Source organism: Sander lucioperca, chromosome 7, assembly GCF_008315115.2.
Source record: "Sander lucioperca isolate FBNREF2018 chromosome 7, SLUC_FBN_1.2, whole genome shotgun sequence".
Lineage (NCBI taxonomy): Eukaryota > Metazoa > Chordata > Actinopteri > Perciformes > Percidae > Sander > Sander lucioperca.
The window spans coordinates 40,483,295-40,491,210 of NC_050179.1; positions in this window are offsets into that span (position 1 = coordinate 40,483,295).

Sequence of the window (7,916 nt, forward strand, 5' to 3'; positions counted from 1 at the left end):
CTGTAACCCAAACTTTAATTCTAATTCATCAGTTATCAGATGTGATTCTACTTGCGTTTTGCACGGGCCTAAAACTGACCCAGCCAGTACCCTTGTCTTCAAGGCCCAACCCAACTGGTACTGCCAAATGTGAGACTTGAACTTGACCCAAAGCTATATTTTTCATTATTTCATTCATTACTGACCTTCGATGATGTACAAGTGTGCCCCAGGGTTTGTCAGTACTCTGTGATATTACTGTTGGGTGTGTTTACAGGTGCAATGGAATTATTCAAATTAAACAATTTAGATTGAAATGATTCAAATTCAGTTTGTTGATGCAATTATTCCCATTGAGCAATCCAAATTCAAATATAAATGATTCAAATTCAGTTCTAGTGACACTTATTTCTGCGTTGCTAAACGTCTTCTTTACTCCTGTTTATTTATTGATCTTGCTTTCTTAGGATTTATTATTGCTGTTCAGTAGGCATGTACTCTATTTTGTTTGTGCACAAATGCAATCACCAGCAGTGAGAGACCAAATGACCAAGGCAAAGATCCAAAAGATATATTGTGCAATTATGAACGTATTATGTAAGTCTGTATTCAAAGGAAAATCCACCCAAAATCATGATTTATTTGATGACATTCATAGCCTTTTAGTCAATAAAGCTAAAATACCGACATCCATTGACAAGATGGAAATCACCACTTGAATTGATGAGGTCATCATATTAGTCCCCATGACTGACTCTGTGGGCACATATTATTTCAATTTGAGCTAATACATTCAACAGTCCAACAGTTTTATTAGAATAAACAGAAAATGCTTCTGACTAACACGATGAAATGTGCTGTGTCCCAGAAAACAATATATAATTCTATTTTAGGGTGGATTTTCAGTTAAAGGCTTCTATCTGTTTATTTATTCATCCTAGGTGTATTAGCTGTGAATGTTTACTGGGTTTCAGTATTGCGTCAGATACATGTGATGTTGCACGTTCGCACCATGAGGCTAAAGAGCAACGACGATTAAGTAACAGCTGTGTTTTTCATTGTTTTTTAAGCATATATAAAGCACTGATGATAGGCTTACTGACCTATAGGTTAGGTAATCACCAAGGTAGCCACCCACAGATGCAGTTCATCCTAAGGATTCACTGTCACATGTAACATTAAAACATGATTTATAAAATCATGCCAACAATTATTATTTTTACGGCTTCGTATTCTATGCAAAAAAGGTATGCATAAAGGCTTTAGGCCACCCACATATAATTGTAGGCCCGGTTTAATATGGAACTTAATTTTATACATTATACGTATGTAGTAGGGGGTCCCTGCTCTGTCTCTGTTTCAGTTAAGGGGTCCTTGGCTTAAAAAACGTGGAAGACCCCTGCTCTAAGGTACAACTGCTGGTCGTGTACCCTCATAGGGTCATAGTTGATCCTTAACCCTTGTGTTGTCCTTCCGGCTCAAAATTGAAAATTAACACTTTTTTTTGACACTTTTGTCTCTTATTTTGCTGCTTTTTTAAAAAAATGTTTTTGTCTCTTCGACGTAGCATTTTTCAACGTTTTCTGCGCTTTTTTTCCACTACCACCAGTATACACTAACAACAATTTATTACCACTAGTTTTACACTTATTTTTGGAAATTATGGTCAATAAACCTCTTGTATATCTGGGAGAGAGAGAGAGTGGTCCTTGTCTTTCACACTTGACCCTGTTTTTAACCTCTGCCCTCTGCGTAGTGAATTGATCCCTGAATTTGACTTGTGAAGAGCGTTTCATGGAACCTTCTGTGTTACTTTTTGGGCAAACTGTTAAGTGTACTGTAAGTGTTAAGTGAGTTCAGCTTGCATCACGTTTTCTGCCTCTGTCTGTCCTTTTGTGATGAAGGATGAAATCGCCTGTGTGCCCTTATGTTATTATTATTATGTGCCTTTTCTGCACAATGGTGCCACTGTGTTTTAATGTGCTGGGTAATGTCATTTTTCCCGCCATGCGCTACATTAAAATCAATGCGACACATCTTACAAAAAGCGTGGAGGTTGTCGATATGACTAGGTAAGATGCATGTAAATTGTTGCGCCCAACACTATTGAAATGTACAGCTATATTTCCATTTCTTAGCGGGAACACCGCCTTCACCTGCCATTTTTATCGGCTCACTTTCGGGTCTGAATTTTCCATGAAACTTGCGCAGAGATCAACTGGGTTATAGGTTGCCAAGTTGAGGGTTATGGGTTGCCAGGTTGAGGTGACAAACCGGTTGAAAATTGTATATGGTGTGTGGATTGTGTGAATAGGATGCGTTTCATACAAGATCTGGCAACTGGTCAACATTAGACAAATATATTGGTCCGATTATTCATAAAGGAGTTTGGGCCATGCAAATTACGGGAGTTTCCCAGGAGAACTAACAAACCGGGAGGGGTCTGGGAGATAGGGCTAAAAAACGGGAGAAACCCGGGAAAAACGGGGGTGTTGGCAGGTATGGTTTACAGCTGTTTCTAGCAGCCTTCAATCTGAACAGGAAGTCACAGAAACACTCACATCCTGTTAGGTCCAGTTCCGATTTAATAAAATGTTATGAGACCCATAGGCCTATATCAGCTTGTACACAGTCTCCAGTTGTTTTTATTATGACAGAGTAGTATGCACTCCTGCTGAGCCTCTCAGTGCTGGACTGGTGTATCTGGTACCTTCTTCCGGACCTCAACAGGAAGGAAAGGCTGTTACCTGGGGGGTTTGGATCTTTAATGATTCTCCTAGCCTATTTCATGCAGCGTCTGGTGTAAATATCCTTTAGGCAGTGTAGGGCACCGCCTATTGTATGTTCATGTAACAACTGTTTCCTGTTTGCTCTATTAGTCTCTGTTTTACTTTTGTGAGTCATTTAACTTGTATGCACACTGCTGAAGAGCGGCTAAACAGAGTACTCTGAGCACAATATCTATCTCTTTAATGAAGCATTGATAAGTCTTATCTGATTACTCAATTAATCTATGTTATACTCGGTAGAATACTCGACTAGGCTACCTAAATAATCGATAGCTGCAGCCCTACTCGCTACAGCTACTAGCATGATAAATCTAGACTTAACCACCACCAAAATAACTTGTTAATAAATTGTTGTTGACTTACATGTCATGCTATTGTGTATTGATAGGCATCTGTACTCTTGAAAGCCTTCAGGCTAACGTTATCTCCTGGATTATACAAGGTCAATGTGGAGAAAAGTAAGTTGGAACAGACACCTTGCAGATTTTAAGGGACAAAATACAGTTGGAGGTAATAAATATAGATCACAACCAAGAACTGTTTTCTTTTCTAAATATTGATTTGCCCCCATAGAGTACAAACTGTAAGGGAACAAATATGTACCCTTGTTAAGAGATACAATAGGTGTATCCAAAGATTCTCTACGTACCTTTGCTTTGAGGGTACAGCCCAGTGACAAGCCATTGGACCCCTTAAGGTACAACTTTTGCACATTATTTCTGACAGCGTAGAAGCAAGGGCTAATATTTCTGTATGTGTAGGCAATGAGTCTTTGCTCAGATTTTGTGACATAGTTTGACTTTTCTGATAAAAGAGAATTTAATCAAACGTTTTTTTACATCCATTACAAAGGACAAAGTCTAATTTGATCGAATGTGTTTTCACAGCAAACAGTTTCTCTTCTCTGCTCTCCTCTCTGTCCTCATGGTCACATTTTTCTCTGGTTTCTTCATTTAATAGGCTATATATTTAGTTAAGACAGAAAAAGTTAGGAAGTGTGTGCTCAATTGCAAAGAAAATAAAAAAATAAAAAAATATTGTTTTCATGTAGGCCTATTTGACATATTCTATAGATGGCTATAGTAGACATTGAAACTATAGTGAAAGGTATCAGTTATGTAATGTTGCTGGAATGATGCCAATATAAAGCCACTCAGAGAAAATAGACAGGGCACATCGCTGCAGCCTGCTTACGTGGGCTGTGTGGCTGCTCCAACAGTCTACGGGCTGTTCCTGTTAATGGGCGCCGAAATGAAATAGCAAGATGTCCACAGCGCACACATGCTGCTCAGGTAGGCGGTGTGGTAGTCTCGCTTTACCAGACCTTCCTCCACAGCGCTGCAAAGGAAGGTCTGTGGAGTCCACACAGGACAGTGCTCTGGTTTATTGGCATTTCTTTAAACCAATCACAATCATCTTGGGCGATGCTAAGCTCCGGACAGAGCCACGGTGCCTCTGCTAAATAGTCTCAGGAAGGAACTTGTTTTGGTGAACATGTGTACGTTCAAAAGTAGTTTTAGTCGTGCAACAGAAAACTCAGATTGGACAGATAGTCTAGCTAGCTGTCTGGATTTACCCTGCAGAGATCTGAGGAGTAGTTAACCATAGTCCTCACAAATCCACCAGAGTTTAAAATTACATCCATGGGCGTAAATCTGATCTAACAGTTGGGGGGGACAATAATAAATAAAATTTCGGAAGAGCAATTTTTGAAGGGGACACAAATAATACAGCCAATTATACTCATAGAGGACATGTGTACACAGAGGAAAGCCTTAATACTATCATTAGTGTAGCATGGACTGTACCATTATCCTTCTTTTCAGTGGTTCTCTTGATTCAATAAAAAAGCTGACTAAATTGACCAAAATATTCTTCTTTAAAACCATGTATTTATTTTTAAGTTGTTTACAATCAAGCCACAAAAATACCTTAAAACATAATGACTTATTTTCAAAAAGTGTCCCCATACAAAAGAAATACAATACTTTTGTACACTTGTTAAATTAGCTGATCATAATGTAAATGAGTGAGCCACTGGTAAAGCTCATCTGCTCACCCTGACAGCCACACAGCTCCAAAAATATGAACTAAGCTCAACACACTTACCTGAGACTCTACACCTGACTGGCCCTGGTCTCCCTGAGACTCTCCACCTGACTGTCCCTGGTCTCCCTGAGGCTCTATACCTGACTGTCCCTGGTCTCCCTGAGGCTCTCCACCTGACTGTCCCTGGTCTCCCTGAGACTCTACACCTGACTGTCCCTGGTCTCCCTGAGGCTCTACACCTGACTGTCCCTGGTCTCCCTGAGGCTCTCCACCTGACTGTCCCTGGTCTCCCTGAGGCTCTCCACCTGACTGTCCCTGGTCTCCCTGAGGCTCTATACCTGACTGTCCCTGGTCTCCCTGAGACTCTCCACCTGACTGTCCCTGGTCTCCCTGAGGCTCTATACCTGACTGTCCCTGGTCTCCCTGAGACTCTCCACCTGACTGTCCCTGGTCTCCCTGAGGCTCTACTACGTCCCTGGTCCCTGGACTCACCTGACTGTCCCTGGTCTCCCTGAGACTCTCCACCTGACTGTCCCTGGTCTCCCTGAGACTCTCCACCTGACTATCCCTGGTCTCCCTGAGGCTCTACACCTGACTGTCCCTGGTCTCCCTGAGGCTCTACACCTGACTGTCCCTGGTCTCCTTGAGGCTCTCCACCTGACTGTCCCTGGTCTCCCTGAGGCTCTCCACCTGACTGTCCCTGGTCTCCCTGAGGCTCTATACCTGACTGTCCCTGGTCTCCCTGAGACTCTCCACCTGACTGTCCCTGGTCTCCCTGAGACTCTCCACCTGACTGTCCCTGGTCTCCCTGAGACTCTACACCTGACTGTCCCTGGTCTCCTTGAGGCTCTACACCTGACTGTCCCTGGTCTCCTTGAGGCTCTACACCTGACTGTCCCTGGTCTCCCTGTTCCTCATGTCTTTCTGTCTCCTTTGCCTGTGACATACTGACGTTAATCCATTTCCATAAGTTTCCATAAGCACCCATTCTTATAAAGATGTTACCAAATTGTCTTGATATGAGGACTTATTGTACTTACTTGGCGTTTTGGTGTAGGCCTACTGAAAAATGATCTTATGCCTGTTTTTCATTTCTCTGTCATTTTATCTGGGCAACAACAAATCTTTAACGTCAGATGTCTAAATATGAGTTAGGTTCATAGGTTCACCACGCGGTCATATTATAATTATGAAATGATCTTGCGTCCTCCACATAAATATTAGGTTTCTTCTGGGATAGAAGATATATAACACAACTGTAGATCTTCAATATTAACCCTAATGTCAGTTCATTCACATAACGTTAGGCTTATCGCCGTGGTAACGTTAGTTGTAGTGGGTGCATTTCTATCCAACACGCTAGGCTACATTATATTACACTAACATAGCGAACATTTTGTCATGACTAATTCATTAATTACTCAGCATCATTTCTATTTGAGAAAAGAACAACTTCATCTGATGTTTAATGTGAATAAAACAGTCTTAAACCGCCTACTTACTACATTCCTGTCACTACCAGATGTGACTCCTGACGTACAGCAGGCAGTGGACCAAACCACTGTGAGGCAAGGGAGGGGGGACTCAAAATGTTTCTAAACTTAAAAAGCATTTTTTGGGGGTTGTATTGTTTTACTACTTACACTGATATTTTAAGTATACATCATTATGTTATTTACAATACACAGCATTGTTTTATTGATATTTCTAGGGGAACAACCCTTAGATCCCAATGGGGATTTATGCCCTTGATTACATCGTAAACGACTTTTCGTAGTTACTTATAACATCAAAGCAGCCATAATCAGTATTTTTTATACTAATCACATAACTGTTAAGGGAGTCAGCTGAACTGATGAACCCACCGAGAATCACCCAACTCTGCAATTTGTAGTTTTTTTTAGTCGTTATTTTACTATTATCAATAGTACGGTGCAGTGTTTCAAAACTCTTAGTACAAGACTCCCAACTGGTCATACTTGTTAATCATTCAATCGTACATTCAAAGAAACTGATTCTCCTTCATTTGGCTCGTAAACATCTTTCACTACAAGACCAATGTTTCAACCTCTCCGTTTCTGGTGAAATACGAGTACATTTGTTAAGTCACTATCACAGTGCAATTCTTTCATTTAAGTTATTGTTACAATCACTTAGTCCAAGACCGAACAATCAAAATACATGTTTCAAGATGACCCTTTGAAGTGCTAAAGATGATCTGTTTGCTTCACTGTTTTCACATTACACTAGGTAAAACTGTAACTGTACATTACCCATCCGATTAAACAACAAACAATTTCCATAATTCATATCCCATAATCAGAAGTGTGATCAATGAAGACATCTTCCCCAATCATCGATGCAACATACTCTTACTGTATTGCAACATTACTGTAAGGTTTTGTCTAATCAAATACTGTAAAGAAACACTGTAACAGAACTGAAAGAAAATTGTTTACTGTAAAAGTTTTCTGTAGTACACACTACACTAATCTGCATCAATTGGGTCTTCTGGATTTGTCCATAAGTTCTCGTTTACATCACAACATATGTTTTCATAGTTCATGCACCTTGGGGAAAATCTGACATTGGTCAGCAGTGATGTCATCCCAAGCCTCATCCACACTGTTGTATTGTACACACTGTAATCATTGCAGTGGTTCTTTGTGGGCCTAATGGTTCGAGCCCTACTGTAAGTTACCTACACTAAGGTTGTGGGTTCAAATCCCACTGAGGTCACATAAAATCTCACACCTTAGGGTGGTGATTCTGAAGTTTTGCATCGGACTATATTAGGCAAAATAAAAACCATACATACATACAGTATCGTAGGCAAATGTTTCACTGACTATCAGTTAGGAACAATGAGCATAGTGTTAGTAAAAAATATTTTAACAATAGAGAAGAAAAGCCTATCCAAAGTTATGCATGTACTTTGTTTGACCGTAGTGTATTTCAACGTGAAACTGGTCTTTCTAGATGTTTTTTGTACACTTGGAGTTGTGAAAAGAAGTACTTTTTGATGATCTGTTGGTTTATTTGTACATAAGGTAGTGAAGTTTAAAAAAACCTGTAACATAGCCTATATTTATTCCAAGT